Here is a 19,545-nt window from a genome sequence, read left to right as displayed (position 1 = left end):
CTAAACAGCAGTGCCATATATAAGTTGCACTATCATTATGAACTTTGCATCTTTTGGCTTCAATATTATGAATATGTGTATTACTACGATTGATATTCAATAAACCATTCACCTTGGGTGTATGACCTCACAAGGTTTTATTCATGTAAATAGAATAACAATTATCCTTGACTTAAATGAATAACCGTATTGCAATAAACATGGTCCAATCATATTATGCTTTACGCAAACACCAAATAACATTTATTTTAGGTTCAACACTAATCCCGAAGGTAAAGGGAGTGTGCGATGGTGATCTTATCAACCTTGGAATGACTTCCAACTCACATCATCACCTCACCCTTAACTAGTCTCTGTTTATTTTGCAACTCCCGTCTCGAGTTACTACTCTTAATAACTGAACCAGTATCAAATATTGAGGTGTTTTTATAAACACTAGTAAAGTACACATCAATAACATGTATATCAAATATATACTTTTGTTCACTTTGCCATCCTTCTTATCCACCAAATATATAGGGCAGTTCCACTTCCAGTGACCATTTCCTTTGTAGTAGAAGCACTCAGTTCCAGGCTTGGGTCTAGCTTTGAGCTTCTTCATGGGAGTGGCAACTTGCTTGCCTTTCTTCTTTGAAGTTCCTCTTTCTTTCCCTTTGCCCTTTTCTTGAAATTAGTGGTCTTGTTAACCATCAACACTTGATGCTATTTCTTGATTTCTACCTTCACTGATTTCAGCATCGCGAAGAGCTTGGGAATTACTTTCGTCATCCCTTGCATATTATAGTTCATCACTAAGTTCTAGTAACTTGGTGATAGTGACTAGAGAACTTTATCAATTACTATCTTATCTGGAAGATTAGCTCCCACTTGATTCAAGCAATTGTAGTACCCAGACAATCTGAGCACATGCTCACTAGTTGAGCTATTCTCCACCTTGTAGGCCAAGTACTGTCAGAGGTCTCATACCTCTCAACACGAGCATGAGTATGAAATACCAATTTCAACTCTAAGAACATCTTATATGTTCCGTGGCATTCAAAACATTTTTGAAAGTCCCGATTCTAAGACGTAAAGCATGGTGCACTAAACTATTAAGTAGTCATCATACCGACCTTTGTCAAACGTTCATAACATGTGCATCTACTCCTGCAATAGGTCTATCACCTAGCGGTGCATCAAGGACATAATTCTTCTGTGCAGCAATGAGGATAGCCCTCAGATCATGAACCCAATCCGCATCATTGCTACTATCATCTTTCAACTCATTTTTCTCTAGGAACATATCAAAAAATAAACGGGGAGCTACATCGCAAGCTATTGATCTACAACATAGATATGCAAATACTACCAGGACTAAGTTCATGATAAATTAAAGTTCAATTAATCATATTACTTAAGAACCCCCACTTAGATAGACATCCCTCTAGTCATCTAAATGATCACGTGATCCAAATCAACTAAACCATGTCCGATCATCACGTGAGATGGAGTAGTTTTCAATGGTGAACATCACTATGTTGATCATATCTACTATATGATCCACGCTCGACCTTTCGGTCTCTAGTGTTTTGAGGCCATATCTGCATATGCTAGGCTCGTCAAGTTTAACCCGAGTGTTCTGCGTGTGCAAAACTGGCTTGCACCCGTTGTATGTGAATGTAGAGCTTATCACATCCTATCATCACGTGGTGTCTCGGCACGACGAACTGTCGCAACGGTGCATACTCAGGGAGAACACTTATACCGTGAAATTTAGTGAGAGATCATCTTATAATGCTACCGCCGAACTAAGCAAAATAATATACATAAAGGATAAAGATCACATGCAATCAAAATATGTGACATGATATGGCCATCATCATCTTGTGCCTTTGATCTCCATCTCCAAAACCCTGTCATGATCTCTATCGTCACCGACATGACACCATGATCTCCATCATCTTGATCTCTATCAACGTGTCGTCACATGGTCGTCTTACCAACTATTGCTTTTGCAACTATTGCTATCGCATAGCGATAAAGTAATGCAATTATATCGCGCTTGCATCTTATGCAATAAAGAGACAACCATAAGGCTCCTGACAGTTGCGGATAACCTTAACAAAACATGATCATCTCATACAACTATTTATATCTCATCACGTCTTGACCATATCACATCACAACATGCCCTGCAAAAACAAGTTAGACGTCATCTACTTTGTTGTTGCAAGTTTTATGTGGCTGCTACAAGCTGAGCAAGAACCGTTTTTACCTACGCATCAAAAACCACAACACGGTATAGTGATTGCTTTTTGATCTTCAGAAAGAACCCTGTTCATTGAATCCGACTCAACTAAAGTTGGAGAAACAAACACCCACTAGCCACCTGTGTGCGAAGCATGTTGGTAGAACCAGTCTCGCGTAAGCGTACGCGTAATGTTGGTCTGAGCCGCTTCATCCAACAATACCGCTGAATCAAGAATCAACTAGTGACGGCAAGAAATATGTATATACCCACGCCCAGAACTCCTTTGTGTTCTACTCGTGCATATAACATCTACGCATAGACCTGGCTCTGATACCACTGTTGGGGAACGCGGTAATTTTAAAAAATTTCCTACGCACATGCAAGATCATGGTGATGCATAGCAACGAGAGGGGAGAGTGTTGTCTACGTACCCTCGTAGACCGTAAGTGGAAGCGTTATGACAACGCGGTTGATGTAGTCATACATCTTCATGATCGACCGATCCTTGTACCGAAAGTACGACACCTCCGCGATCTGCACATGTTCGGCTCGGTGATGTACCACGAACTCACGATCCAGTAGAGTGTAGAGGGAGAGCTTCGTCAGCACGACGGCGTGATGACGGTGATGATGATGCTACCGGAACATGGCTTCTCCCAAGCACCGCTACGATATGACCGAGGTGGATTATGGTGGAGGGGGGCACCGCACACGGCTAAGAGATCAATGATCAACTTGTGTGTCAATGGGTGCCCCCTGGCCACGTATATAAAGGATTGAGGGAGGAGGAGGCCGGCCCTCATAGGGCGCGCCCAAAGTGTGGAGTCCTACTAGGACTCTCTAGTCCTAGTAGGATTCCACCTCCACCTCGGAATAGGAAAAAGGGAAGGGAGAAGGAGAAGGAAGGAAGGGGGCGCTCCCTTCCCCTAGTCCAATTCGGACCAGTCCATGGGGAAGGGGTGCAGCCACCCTTGAGGCCTTTCTCTCCTTTCCCGTATGGCCCATTAAGGCCCAATACGAATTCCTGTAACTCTCCGATAGTCCGACAAATACCCGAATCACTAGGAACCTTTCTGATGTCCGAATATAGCCTTCCAATATAATGATCTTTTACGTCTCGACCATTTCGAGACTCCTCGTCATGTCCCCGATCTCATCCGCGACACCGAACAAACTTCGGTACATCAAAACACATAAACTCATAATACCAATCGTCACCAAAGGTTAAGCGTGCGGACCCTACGGGTTTGAGAACTATGTAGACATGACTGAGACATGTCTCCAGTCAATAACCAATAGAGGAACCTGGATGTTCATATTGGCTCCCACGTATTCTACAAAGATCTTTATCGGTCAAACCGCATAACGATGTACGTTGTTCCCTTTGTCATCGGTATGTTACTTGCCCGAGATTCGATCGTTGGTATCCTCATACCTAGTTCAATCTCGTTACCGGCAAGTCTCTTTACTTGTTCCGTAATGCATCATCCCACAACTAACTCACTAGTCACAATGCTTGCAAGGCTTAGAGTGATGTGCATTACCGAGAGGGCCCAGAGATACCTCTCCGATACACGGAGTGACAAATCCTAATCTCGATCTATGCCAACTCAACAAACACCATCGGAGACACCTTTAGAGCATCTTTATAATCACCCAGTTACGTTGTGATGTTTGATAGCACACAAGGTGTTCCTCCGGTATTCGGGAGTTGCATAATCTCATAGTTAGAGGAACATGTATAAGTCATGAAGAAAGCAGTAGCAATAAAACTGAACGATCATTATGCTAAGCTAACAGATGGGTATTGTCCATCACATCATTCTCTAATGATTTTGATCCCGTTCATCAAATGACAACACATGTCCATGGCGAGGAAACTTAACCATCTTTGAGTAACGAGCTAGTCAAGTAGAGGCATACTAGGGACACTCTGTTTGTCTATGTATTCACACATGTACTAAGTTTCCGGTTAATACAATTCTAGCATGAATAATAAACATTTATCGTGGCATAAGGAAACATAAATAACAACTTTATTATTGCCTCTAGGGCATATTTCCTTCATATGGAACACGGAATACCAAAAAAAATTGTACCTGCTGTCAGTGTCAAAACCGGCAGATCTCGGGTAGGGGTCCTGAACTGTGCGTCTAAGGATCGATGGTAACAGGAGACAGGGGACACGATGTTTACCCAGGTTCGGGCTCTCTTGATGGAGGTAATACCCTACTTCCTGCTTGATTGACTTTGATGAGTATAGGGGTTACAAGAGTTGATCTACCTCGAGATCGTGTGTTGTGGTCTAAACCCTATAGGTATGGTGAGTAATGTCATAATGATCTATCGACTAGGCTGGCCTCGGTTTATATTATGTACCAGAGGCCTAGGATAACAAGAGTCCTAGCCGAACACGTTAGTGGAGAGGATTCCTTGTCTTGATCACCAAGTCTTGTGGAATATTCCTCATGCATGTCATCGGCTATCCGAACTGGCCCATGAGTAAATGGCCCTGGGGGTCCTCGGCCCAATCCAGCTGGTCGAGAGACGACGTGGTGAGTACCCCCTAGTCCAGGACACCGTCAGTAGCCCCCTGAACTGGTCTTCAAGTTGGGGACGCTCCTCGATTCTTCTGAACTGTTCTTCATCTTCGGTCGTCGGTCTTGAAAACTGGTTCAACAAATCTTCTCATCTTTAATCTTGGGGATCACCGAAGTGAATCCGAAGAGTTTACACGTCGGGTATCCGAGGAGCCCTTTAAGTCTTCGGCCTTTATCAATGCCTTGTTATTTTCATGCCACACATCGGGTTTGAAGTGATTCCCGTGCGGTGGTCTCCTCTTGCATCCGGGCTCCAACGCCGGACTGCATTCGAGGTATCTTTTGCAGCCGAGCACCAACGCCGGACCGCTTCTGAGCCCCAACGCCGGACTATATCCAAGGTGTCATAGATCACCTTGGTTCAAAAAAAGTTGAAGGAGTTTAGCCGAGCTTAATGCCGGAAATTCCCTCTATGGAGCCAGCCACTTGCATCCGAGTTATATCCCGAAATGGTTTCGAGGTGGTTCAACACCTCGGTCATGGGCTGATTGTTTGTGGATTTTATTTACGATGCGTGTAAATTTATTTGCTATTAATATGTATAACCAGTAGCCCTCAAGGTGTGTGTCGGTCTAAAATCCGAGATACACCTGAAGGATGACATAATACCGCTGATCCCAATAGCCCCTGAGACTTAGGTTGATTCGCAAAATCGGCCAGAGGATCAAGTCCTAGCTCGGCAGAATACTTTGGGACACAAAAAGCGGCGTCCTCAGTCATCGAGACTCAAGTTGGTTGTGGCCGACCAACCTAAGGATCACAATCTCCTCGGAAACTGTATTGCACTTAAAATTTTCTGCATTGAATAGGCAATGTAGTAGCCCCCGAGACACTGGTCGGGTGGCAACACCAGATCAGGGGATCGATGTGCCCCTTTAATATTTGTAAATAATAAGCCCGAAGCCCAGTAGCCCCCGAGCCTTAATGCGGGCACGGGTGGCCGGATTAAGGATCGATATCCATAGTAAAATCACAAATTACGTGTAATGACTCTATGTATCCAAGTACTTTACATCATTAATGCTCGGATCTGCATTGTACAAAACTTTGTTGACCGACCATCAGCTTCAACCTCTTCGGCCAGTAGCCGAGGAGTGTTTTCCTACTTTATAAAGCCGTTATAAGGGCAAAGATTTATGGAAAACAAGGCAATCCGGCCATACGGTTTTATAAACAAAGGTACATAGAGAGATATGTTATATTACGTTTTAACGTAAGAAACATCTTCCAAAGAGAATAGTCCCGCTATCGGTTCCTTTCTTTTTGGTCGTCATGCTTATCATGATCATGAAACCTCACCTCCGATCAATGTGGGATGAAAATATTGAGGATTTAGTTCGGGGAAAGTTCCCGAACTCTATGGTATTAATGAACATAAATTTTCACTTCCGTCATTGCCGACAAATGTGATCCTTTAAGATTGCTAGATTTCGGCTTCACCCAGTCTGAGATACTTACTCGGATGACCCGGTAGTAACAATCACAGAGGTGCTCCCTTTACCACCTAGCCAAACAATCGGGAATGTAGGGGTAAGCACAGGAGCCAGGCAACCCAGCTTGGCAAATTTTTTAAGTCAAACTGATGCATATTTATGGCTTTATAACGATGATTACGGAAGGCAGCCCTCGTATATTAAATATAAATGATGATGATATGTTTAGTTTGACTCCGTTGCGACCGTTTATTAGTTGAAAGTGGCCCATCATCGGCTTCTACCCCTTTGTAGATACTACACAGGGTGTCTCTGCAATAACAAGACAACCCTTAGCTGACGTCTCGGTGCCCGAAGGCGGTTGTGTTAGTGGAAACAAGGCAATTAGATATGCTGGCCTTATAACTTTCACTTAGTCATAGGAGCTTTAAACTGGGGAAGCTAGCTATGAGCCCCCGGTTAGTGTTCGGCGACATCCAAGGTCAAGCCATAAACACTTCGGCCAATGTTATGAACGACCCGTCATTTAACACAGTCATCAGATCACTGACCAGTTTACGCTTGTTGTGATAGTCAGTTTTCGGCTTTCTCCACTGAGGTGCTTAACCATGTGAGCTGGAAGCACTATCACAGTGGTTCTCCCCTTGCACACCTAGCCGAACAAAGTAGAATGTAGGAGGAAAGCGCAGGAGCCGGGCAACCCAACTATTGATCGAAGACATAATTTGAAACCGATGCATATTTAGCAATATCCGGGAATGTTTTTGCCGAATCTCTAAAGGTGTTCGGTGTTGCACTGCGAGACTTGTGCTGAAAACACACAAGTAGTTTAAAAGCGCCATAAGCTTGGACCATAAGCTTGGAAAACCAAAAAACCATCAGTAAAAACTTGACGTCCGAACAAGATCAAGTGTTAGGTGCCAATCAGAAAATTGGAAAAAAGAAAAAAAAATGTGCTTCTGCCATGCTTTAACATGACACACCCGATCTCAACACTTCAAGCGGGCCATCCTACGACTTTGAGCTCCTTATCCCAAAGGCGGAGTACTTCTTCGAGGCGAGTTTAGCGAACTAAACTCGAGCGGCTTTTTAGAGAGAAGACAGGCTATCCGGCTGTTGACCATACACTCGAGTCGAAAAAAGAGCGGTAGAAAAAGACTTTGCAACGACCAAGAAGAAAACACATTTACTATAAAACAACTCATATAAATTTTAAGAGCCACCAAGTGACTTGGGTAAAAGAATTTTATGTATAATGATTGTATGTACCGATGTACTTATATCATATCTGTGTTCACCCGAAGTTTAAACGCATCTTAACCATCCGTCGGCTTCTCCCTCTTTGGTCAAGGACCAAAAAGTGTCATGTACTCCACCTGTCGAAAGCATCGATGGTGTTTTCGATAACCAGGCAATCAGGCCATAAGGCCGTAACAGATGAAGTGCGCTCAGGGAACTTATGCTATATTACTGATGAAGTGTAAGAAGCATCTTCGAAGAAAATAGTACCTCCACCGATACCTTTCTTCAGTTGCTCATTGTTACTATGAGACTTGTGTAATAGATTTTTTTGTACTCACGAGTTCCGTTGTGTGCCGACCATAATTGAAAACAATAAGAGCGCTAGCTTTCGGCTTCACCCAGTCTGAGGTACATACTCGGATGACCCGGTAGTAACAATCGCAGAGGTGCTCCCTTTACCGCTAGCCAAACAATCGGGAACGTAGGGGTAAGCACAGGAGCGAGGCAACCCAGCTTGCGAAACACTTAGGTCAACATGGTGCATATTGTGGCGTAATACACGAACAAGGAACGAAGCCGTACAAGTATAATCATATGCAAGAGGAAAGGCTTCATAAAGGAAGCCCCCAAGTAAACGGGGTATTTGAATTTTCTTGCAACAAACAAGGCTTTGACAAAGAAAGTTTTTCGCAAATGAATTTTTGTCAAAAAAGCATAATGCTTGGTCGTACCAAACGAAATTTAAAACTAAATGTTTTTAAGCATGGAAGCGACTTAGCTGGTTAATGTGCTCGGCGTTGATGCACGATCCGAGCTTATGGCGGCACAAGGTCCCAGCCCCCAAGCCGGTCCAGAGGTGGCGGAGCGAAGAGCTTGACACTCCGAAGTGGCGACATAGCACGACCAATGCAGGCCGGTAGTGTGACGCCGAAGTCCCCGCGTGGCTTAATGAAGTAATGACGAAGCCCTCGGTCCAGCAGAGGTGACGTGGTACGTCGATACGCCGAGGTGACAGCGCTGCCCGACCCAGATCCTTTACCTGTGCACAGAAAATAGTGCAAGCCAAATATAATAGGAATAATAATAAAAAATTGTTGCATAATTAATAATTTACGCAAAGTGAGTAATAAAAGAAATATGGCCCGTGTGCCGAACCCTCGATGAGGTAGAGCTCTCTCAGCGATGCCAAAGTCCCCGAGGCAACCAAACTTGTCGGTATGGCGATTCGACCAACAAGGTGATCATGCGAGCTGATTTGGACAATGATGTCGGCTTGCCAAAGTGACCGCGTGACACAGTCAAAGTCGATCACCTACACACATAAATTAGTGCGGTCCAAAAAGGATAATTGCTTTTCGCAAAAATAAATTATTGAAAGAGATGTGGCCTGGCGCCGAAGTCATACCGATGCAGGGCGTCAGTGTGACACGGTGAAGGCGTGGCCAAGCCTGAATTCGCAGGCCGGTCTGAGTTCCGGATGCAGCATTCGCCGAACTGTATACGAAAACTGACCGAACCACCACACGACCATTGTCAATGCAGCCACCATTTGATAGACATGTGTACAGATGATGAAACAAACCAAAGTAATAATTCCTTGGGAATGATAAACCCAAGCAAGAAAAAAAATACTAGGATTAATAGCACCTGGTTTATCTGTTGTAGCAATCTGAAGAAACTCCCAAAATTGGGACTCGATCCGCACACCTATTGCCTAATGGGCGATAAAGCGACGGCATGGCGATGCTGGCAAAGGTGGGCTTGCCGAGGCAAAGCCCCCGGTCCAGCTAAAGTGACGAAGCTGGTTGGCTGGTGACGTCGAAGTCACCGGAGTATGTTGATAAAGAAATAGCAAAATGCCCGGTCTAGCAGATGACGGAGCGGGTCAGTAAGGAGACGTTGCAGCTGCCATGTCAGCCGAGGTGTTGAAGTAGTTTGGCGTGATGGACATCGGCTTGAAAAAGCAATAGTGCGGCCATGCCGATGCTGGTCATAACTTGTGACGCGGTCAATGCCGGATTGATGAAGTGACCGAGTGACGATGTCGGTGCGCCTTACCCGTGCAATCCGTGGGGCGATGGTGTTGGTGATGATTTATCCTTCGCGATGCCAAACTCTTGTTCGGCTTGCCGAGCTGATGATTCGATAAGGTTAGGCTCGGCTCGATGAAGCGACGATCTGTCTGGCGCAGGTCGACAGATGTGGAGCAATGTTACCGGACTGGTGTGACACCAGCGCGATGGTGAAGAGTGCCTTAAAGAAGGCTTAAAAATTAATGAGTACGTGTTAAAAACAACGCACAATACCATAGAAGAAAATTCCTTTAAAAAGGTTGTCCAATATCACGTTCATAGAGAAACATGAATTCTGGTCGGATCCATATTCGCGCAGAAAATAGATCCGAAAAGTGATGCACTAACCGGAAGGTTCCCGGAGTTTGGACGGTCGGATCGAGCTGAAATTTTGAAGGGTGGTAGATATAGGAATTCCGCAGCCGATCAATGGTTGGATCTTCCAAAGGAGGTTCGAGCTAGGTGCTGGAGACCACGCCCTAAACTCATCTAGATTCCCGTCCAGATTTGACAGGGCTCCAGTATATCATTTATTGCCGAAGATTCCTCCATCGGATCTCGACAAAATTTTGCATGTTTGCTGTAGACTCAATTACGCACAATTCCACCAAAGGAATCGTCAAAGCGATGCTCAAGAAGGTGGTGGCAGCGGATACAAGTTTGTTGTTCGGAAAAACAGTATGGTTGCCCGAGGGCAATGTTGACGTTGAGCCCCCGAGCTCCATGGATGATTCCTCCATGATCTTGATAGAGATCGGAGTTGATGATGACGAAGGCCCCTGTCCGAACATGATGATTGGAGATGGAGCACGGTCCTCGGTCGAGCCAAGGTGACCAGTCGAGCTGGCGACGAAGATGCCGGTGTCGCAGTTGATCTGCGGGCGAGCCATTGATCCTTTGCCGGTCACACAATGGAACTCTCAATGAAAGCATCATTGTCGGTGTCAAAACCGGCAGATCTCGGGTAGGGGGTCCCGAACTGTGCGTCTAAGGATCGATGGTAACAGGAGACAGGGGAGACGATGTTTACCCAGGTTCGGGCCCTTTTGATGGAGGTAATACCCTACTTCCTGCTTGATTGACTTTAATGAGTATAGGGGTTACAAGAGTTAATCTACCTCGAGATCGTATGTTGTGGTCTAAACCCTATAGGTATGATGAGTAATGTCATAATGATCTATCGACTAGCCTGGCCTTGGTTTATATAATGTACCAGAGGCCTAGGATAACAAGAGTCCTAGCCAAACACGTTGGTGGAGAGGAGTCCTTCTCTTGATCACCAAGCCTTGTGGAATCTTCCTCATGCAGTTCATCGGCTGTCCGAACTGGCCCATGAGTAAATGGCCCTGGGGGTCCTCGGCCCGATCCAGCTGGTCAGGAGACGACGTGGTGAGTACCCCCTAGTCTAGGACACCATCACCTACTACTCATGGAGATGGGGAACCTCCTAAAACCCTCGATGATCGTTATGTGAAAGATATTATGCACTACTTTGATAATCCTGAGAAAATCCCATTCAACTATATAATGGGAGTAACGTTGGATCAACGTGAATACGTTAGGGATTATCGCTTGACTCATAAAGGGAAATTGTTATGGGATCAAATTCATATGTTGAAATGGTATGCTTGGAATCTATGCTTGAGATATGATTATACTTGTTGCTCTAGGATGAATACTCCACATCTTCCCTTCTCATGCAAATTTAATGATAATGAAACCTTAGCTTCTTATGCTAATGGTATATATGATTAGTATGATGTGGAACGAATAGAAGAATCTGTTGCTTTTAAGGGTGCTTCTGAAATTGAATCTCTATTTTTAAAGTATGAAGATGATGATGGTGCTGGCTATAGACCAGAAAATCTTGCTATTCTTAAATATTTCTATGATGATTGTAAATACAATTGCGATTTTTATGCATTTATTGAGAATATCTCCGCTGTCCAAGAAGAGACTAACATTTTGCAGGAGTCTATGGATGAAGAAAATGATGAAACTGTGAGCTCATTGGATGAAAAGAATGAGGCGGAGAGCAAAGAACAAACGGAGGAAGAGCGGATTAGCTACCCGTGCCCACCTTCTATTGAGAGTAACTCTTCAACTCATACATTATTTAATGTACCTTCGTTCTTACCGAATGATGAATGCTATGATAATTGTTATGATCCCGTTGATTCATTTGAAATATCCCTTTTTGATGAACTTGATGCTTGCTATGCTTGTGGCCAAGATGCCAATACGATTTATGCTTATGGAGATGAACTTGCTATAGTTCCTTATATTAAGAATGAAATTGTTGCTGTTGCACCCACATATGATAGTCCTCTTATCTTTTTGAATTCTCCAAACTACACTATATCGGAGAAGTTTGCACTTATTAAGGATTACATTGATGGGTTGCCTTTTACTATTCACATGATAATTTTGATGAATATAATATGCATGTGCTTTCTGCTCCTACTTGCATTTTTTATGAGAGAGGAACTACATCTCCGCTTCTTTATGTTTCCAACACGATAAAATTGCAAGAAACTGCTTATGCTATGTATTGGCCTTTACTTGATGTCCATGAATTGTTCTTGTATGACATCCTGATGTATAGGAAGAGAGTTAGACTTTGTCATTGCTTGATATATGTTGCTTTGTGCCCACTACTAAATGCCAAATCATTGCTAATTAAAATTGGCTTTGATATACCTTGGGATCTGGGTGGATTCATTACTTGAGCACTTTATGCCTAGCTTAATGGCTTTAAAGAAAGTGCTGCCAGGGTGACAACCCGGAAGTTTTAGAGAGTCATTTATTTATGTTGAGTGCTTTTATAAGTTTAAAAACAAAAAATATAGGGGGGAACAAAAAAAATTCAAAAAGAAAAGTGAAAGTGAGAGAGATAAGCATTATTGAAGTGGGGGAGCTCCTTGAACTTTGTTCATTCTCACGGAAACTTTGTGAATCTTAAATTACAGAAAATTTTCAACAAAAATAATTATCCCCTTGTACAATTCCATTGCATTATAAAAATAATGTGCCAAGGTTTGCCTTTAGGATGATTAAATTGCTTGTTGGTTTGTGCGATGCAAAACAGAAACTTTAGCTGTAGTGCTCGATTTTACATTTTTTACTGGAACGTCAAATTGTTCAAGTGCAAGATGACTTCAAGTACGCCAAGTTCTCATCCAAGTCCTACGGCTTCTCCAATAACCAAGCCTCGACAACTCCAACACCGCCTACAAGAATGTCTACTTCCAACACCGACAAGCCGAATTCCAAGAAAGCTTCGTCAACTACAAGTCATCCTCCTACGAGCAACTTCAAGCCGAGAGCTTCATCATCATCAACCCCAACCGATGAGACCGTCAAGACAAGTTCCTTCATGTGTTTCACTTGCGGAGGCCGATGCCACAAGTCCTATGAGTGCACCAACAAGCGGACCATGGTCTATAATGACGATGGCACTTATGACTCCATGAGTAAAGGTGAAATGGACGCACTTGAGCAAGTCGCCATGCACCGCCAAGTGAACAATGAAGAAGAACAAGTCTTTTGTGATGAAGACTCGAGTCACGCACTTGTTGTCTCCAAAGTCTTGACTCTCCAACATCACCAAGAAGAAGACCAACGATGCCACATATTCCACACCAAGGCCGACATCAATGGACGATCCGTCAAGGTCATCATCGATGGAGGGAGTTGTCACAATCTCGCAAGTGAAGAACTTTGCTCCAAGCTCCAATTGCCCAAGACGAAGCATCCACATCCTTACAAAGTGCAATGGCTTAGTGGCTCCAACACCATCCAAGTCGAGCACCGAGTACAAGTCTCCTTCAAGATCGGCGCATACGAAGACACCTTGGAGTGTGACGTTGTTCCAACGACCGTTTTTCATCTTCTCCTTGGACGGCCATGGCAATTCGATAGAGGTGTCATCCACAACGGTCGAACGAACCACTACATCTTCAAGATGAAGGGCAAGGAGTACGTCCTCCGTCCAATGTCTCCAAGTCAGGTGCTCGCCGACAAACATACCACCCATCGTGGAGAGAATGGTGAGAGAGTGAGCCACCAAAAAGAGAGTGAGCGCCACAAGCCCAAATTGAGTGCCTCCACGATGCGCGAAAAAAAGAACTTCATTCTATTTGCAACCAAACGTGAGATGAGAGAAGTGTGTGAGAACCCATCTAGTGTCCTACACTACGTCCTCGTGTGCAAGGACAATGCACCACAAACTAACACCTCTCACACTCTTCCTCTAGTGTTGTCTTCTCTTTTGCAGGAATTTCAAGATGTTTTTCCCGATGAGCTACCTCTGGGACTACCCCCTCTTAGAGGCATTGAGCACCGAATCGACCTCATACCCGGAGCACCGCTTCCGAACAAAGCTCCCTACCACGTCAACCCCGAAGAAACCAAAGAAATTCAAAGGCAAGTAAAACATCTCATAGACCATGGACATGTGCGTGAAAGTTTGAGCCCTTGTGCTGTTCCGGTCATTCTTGTGCCAAAATGTGACGGTAGTTTTTGCATGTGCTCCGATTGTAGACCTATCAATGATATCACCGTTCGTTATAGATATCCCATTCCACGCCTAGATGATATGCTCGATGAGCTTAGCGGTGCCACTATATTTTCCAAAATTGATCTTAAGAGTGGTTACTATCAAATCCGCATACAAGAGGGCGATGAATGGAAAACCGCCTTCAAAACCAAGTTTGGTTTGTATGAGTGGTTAGTCATGCCTATGGGTCTCTCGGAAGCACCGGGCACTTTTATGCGCCTTATGAATCATGTCTTTCACCCTTAAATTGGTATATTTGTTGTGGTTTACTTTGATGACATTCTTGTCTTTAGCAAATCTATACAAGAGCATGTCACCCATGTCCGCACCGTTTTGCAAACTCTTAGGAAAGAGCGTCTCTATGCTAATATGGAGAAATGCCTTTTTGGTGTTGATAAGCTCATTTTCTTAGGATTTGTTGTCTCTTCTAAGGGTGTTCATGTAGATGAGTCCAAGATCAATGCTATTAAGACTTGGCCGCAACCAACCAACTTGCATCAAGTGCGTAGTTTCCTTGGCCTTGCGGGCTTCTATCGTCGCTTTGTAAAGGATTTTAGCACCATTGCTTCGCCTTTGCATGCTTTTAGCAAGAAGAATGCGCCTTTTATTTGGGGACCATCCCAAGATACCGCATTCAATGAGCTTAAGAATTTGCTTACTCATGCTCCCGTGCTTGCTTTACCCAACTTCGACAAACCCTTTGAAATTCATTGCGATGCTAGTGGTAACAGTATAGGAGGTGTGTTAATGCAAGAGAAGCGCCTCGTAGCTTACTTTAGTGAGAAACTTTTTGGAGCAACTCAATTACCCCATCTATGACAAAGAGCTATATGCTTTAGTCCGCGTTTTGCCTGAATGGGAACACTACCTTCGTCCCCATGAGTTTATCATTCATACCGATCATGAGACTCTCAAATATCTTAAGGGACAGACTAAGTTGAACAAGCGTCATGCTAAATGGAGTGAATTTATTGAGTCTTTTCCTTATGTCATCAAGTACATTAAGGGTAAAGAAAACACTGTGGCGGATGCGCTTTCCCGCATTTGCATGCTTGTCACGCAACTTGAGTTAGATGTCATTGGCTTCGAGCATATCAAAGACTTATATGGGCATGACACGACTTTTGCCATTCCATATGCCAAGTGTTTGTCGAATACATTTTGGGAACGCTATTACATCAAAGATGGCTACCTTATGAGAGCTAACAAACTTTGCATTCCCGAGTCCTCGCTTTGTTTGTTGCTTTTGCAGGAATCTCATGGAGGCGGCTTAATGGGACACTTCGGACGCGACAAGACGTTCGCCACGCTCTCAAAGAGCTATTTTTGGCCAAAAATGTTTTGGGACGTCAATCGTTTCACCAACCGGTGTTCTACATGTCGCAAAGCTAAGTCCAAAGCTCAATCTCATGGTCTCTATATGCCTTTACCAATTCCATACCAACCTTGGGAAGACATTAGCATGGACTTCGTACTTGGTTTGCCTCAGACTCGCAATGGGAAAGATTCCATATTTGTCGTTGTGGACCGTTTCTCAAAAATGGCACACTTTATTCCTTGTAACAAGATAGACGATGCTTCACATGTGGCTAATCTCTTTTGTAGGGAAATATTGCGTCTACATGGTGTGCCAAAGACTATCGTCTCAGACCGCGACGTCAAGTTCCTTAGCTACTTTTGGAAGACCCTATGCGCCAAGCTCGGAATCAAGCAACTCTTCTCCACGGCATACCATCCTCAAACCGACGGCCAAACAGAGGTGACAGACCGCACACTCTCCACTGTACTTCGAGTACTCATCAAGAAGAACATCAAGGAGTGGGAGGGGTGTCTACCCATCGCCGAGTTCGCCTACAACCGAGCAAGACACTCAACAACCGGCAAGTCCCCTTTCGAGGTCGTCTACGGATTCAACCCTTTGTCACCATTGGACATTCTACCTCTACCACTCCAAGAGCGAATCAACTTGGACGCAAGTGCACGAGCGACCCATATCAAGAAGGTGCATGAAGATACAAGAAACACCATCGAGCGCCAAGTACAATGCCTTGCGACCAAGCTCAACGTCAACAAGCAACCTATGGTCTTCAACACTGGTGATCTCGTGTGGCTACACCTTCGCAAGGACCGCTTTCTACAAGAACGCAAGTCCAAGCTTCGACCACGAGCGGATGGCCCCTTCAAGGTGCTTGCACGCTACAATGACAACGCTTACAAGATCGACCTCTCGCGTGACAAGTACAACATGAGCGACATTTTCAACGTCAAAGATCTCTCTCCCTTCCATGGTGATGAAGAATTTGATCCGAGGACGGATCTTCCCCAAGGGAGGGGAGATGATGCGGAGCATCCCAAGGCCATCCCCATGGACCTACCTACATCTCCCACGACACCACTTGCACCCATGACAAGAGCCCGTGCGAGAACCATCGAGAACGAGGTTAACTCTCTCCTTGTTGAACTTCCCTTTGACCCACGTGAGACATGGCTACTACCTCAATCGGAGTTGCTCTGTGTGCTTAGGTACCATATAAGCAACCAAGGAGATGGAACGGTGCAAGATGGACATCAAGAGCATGGAGACATTTTGCCCAGCCCTGAAGGACCGGAACAACCGCCCGACCACCGCCCGGGCGGAACAACCGGCCGACCACCGCCCAACAACCGGTCTGCCTTCTGTGATCGAGCGGTGCAAGGCCGGCACTACACCGGATGTGCCGGTAACTACCAGAAGACCGGTACTGCCGCCCCGACAACCGGTACAACCGCTGGCCCCTTCGACGTCCATCTCCGCAAGCCAGCGCCAGACCTCCCAGCGGAACTACCGCCTTCCAGGACCGGTACTTCCGCCCTGCATGAGCTCCCAGCGGAACAACCGCCCCCTTGACCGGTACTACCGGCCCTGCCTGCGCACAGTCACTTGGGCCAAGGCCCGTGTACCCTTTCGTTACCTAGACTATAAATACTCTATCCCGTACAACTTTCTAGGGTTAGCATTGGTTTAGCTCATTTGAGAGATAGAGCATTGCTCATCCATATCGGATCTACTCCACGAGAGAGACCGCGGCCCCTCTACGGAGAAGATCCACTTTGGATTCAAGACCCCTTTACGGGAAGATCCCCTTGTGGATTCAAGACCTCCTCTCGGAGAAGAACCGGCTACCCTTTTGTATCTTCCTTAGTTGATCGTGGATTCGTGAATCGTTCTATGTATCCGAGGATCTAGCACATGTGTGACTTGTTCTTGTTTGGTTTGAGTGATTCTCTTGTGTTTTCCCTCGTCTTCTTTCCCGTGTTCTTTGTGTTCATTGTTGGGATCCTCTCCTTTCGTGAAAGATCGGCCTAGAGGGTCTCTACCCCACATCATCTTGGATCAGAGCCAGCTTGTCTCTTGATACCATCATCTTGGTATCATGAGCAAGGTTGATCATGATTTCGGAGCCTCCCCGTTGTGTTTCTGGCCAAATTTTGTTTTTTTTCGTCCTAATTCGAAAATCCCCACCAAAAATAGCCCCAATTTTTTTTGTGATTTGTTGGTGTGTTGATGTTTTGTTGGATCTGATCCGTGGTTTTGCTTGGTTTCAAGTGGATCTAGCATCTCCCCATTTTCCCTCCACATTCCTTCCTTGAAATCGATCGAATTTCGACTACGAAATCATCCTTTTCTGTCCCACAAACCCATACCCGATCCAGATCTTGCGATCTTCCCGACCCTAGCGGTACTACCGCCCCCACGAGCGGAACTACCGCTAAGGCACCAACCGGTACCACCGCCTTCACAAGCGGTACTACCGCCCCACCCAGTTTCAGTTGAAACCGACTGGCCTCTTTGCCAACCACTTATACACCATCACCACTTCCGCATACTACCCCCTTTTTGTGCTCGTTTCGCACTCCGACACATGTTGCCACTTCGAGGTTTGAGAATTTGAGTTGCGGTACCGTATCCTTTTGTGTTTCGGCTATTTAGGTACGGTTCGAGTTCGACACCACCGCCGCTCATCTTCGCCACGGACGCGTCATCAACAACGACCACCTCGACTACGACTTGGTATTCGTGCCACCTTTTTGACACCATACGGAAGCAAGACCGGTAACCTCATTTTGGTATTGGACACATCACTCTTGCCATTACATTGATAGCCATCATAGCCTTACTCATTTGCGTTGCTTACCCATCGAGACTAGCCATTGAGTATTGCCGGCAACGAGACTTGTGCACATTAGTGATCATACTTCCTATAGCATACATACGTCATTGTTGCCTATATTGGTATCATCTCTTGTGTCATAAAGTTGTCCTCGCATACTAACTTGCTATCTTGGTTCGTCAAGCATTGCATGATAAAAGAGCTCAAACATCAAAGAGCCAAACAAGCTTTTAAGTAAAGAGGAAAGATACGCAAAGAGCTTTTAAGCAAGAACCATAGAATCCTCCAACATTAAGATTGTCATACTCGATCATCTTGGATCGTATCATAGCCACACCTTGCATACAAAATATTTGGGATAGAAGTCGTTGCATTTTTGCTAAGTAGGTTGTGCACAAGTTCTTGTATCCGCCTATCGTGCAATCGTGCTAGTGTGTCTCTAGTGTTGTGCAACAAGAGCATTTTTGTGGATTCCACACTTTGGCTCACCCTTGGTTGCACAACCCCACTTATCTTTTTGTGCGTGTGTTTCCGTGTACCTTATATGCTTGGTCTACTTGTTACATTGCATCTTGCGAATCTTTTCCAACATTATTGAAGCTCACTTACAATTACATCAAATTTTTGTGCCACCATCCTAACCAAGCTCCACCAAAAGCTTTTACTTGTGTAGGTGTGAGAAACCAACAAGAACTCGTACCAATTGTGCTATTTCCTTGTCCTACATTGGAGTGATCCTCGATCCACTTTCAACTTCGGTCAAGGTACATTTGGTATTTGTTCTTCTTTTTCTACCAATCACATTTGTCTTGGAATGATGGATAGGCCAAGTACTTCTACCAACTCACTCTTCATGGAGCAAGATGACAACATGAACTCCTTCGTCACCAAGAGTCACCTCTTTGGTGCACAACGAGCTTTACATCAAGAGCAACAAGCTATGAGTGAACGCATCGACAACCTTGCCGCTGACTTACGACTTTCTGAGCAACATACAAGGGACTACTTTGACAACAAGCTCGACGATCACAAGCAAGAAAATGACGCAAGGATGGACGAGATTCGCGCTTTGTTGCTCAACCGCTCCTCCTCCACTTCAAGAAGGAGCCGTTCCAGTCGCCATTCCGACTTTACCCTCTCCGGCTCAAGTACACCGACATCGAACACTCTTCGTCGAGCCGCGTGCACCGACCATCAAGCAAACCTCAATCCACTTCGAGACACCGACCCTCAAGAGAGCCGACGATGTCAAGCCGAAG

This window comes from Triticum aestivum, chromosome 1A, assembly GCF_018294505.1.
Source record: "Triticum aestivum cultivar Chinese Spring chromosome 1A, IWGSC CS RefSeq v2.1, whole genome shotgun sequence".
In the NCBI taxonomy this organism is placed as follows: domain Eukaryota; kingdom Viridiplantae; phylum Streptophyta; class Magnoliopsida; order Poales; family Poaceae; genus Triticum; species Triticum aestivum.
The sequence above is the reverse complement of the archived record's forward strand: the minus strand, read 5'-3'. Positions refer to the sequence as shown.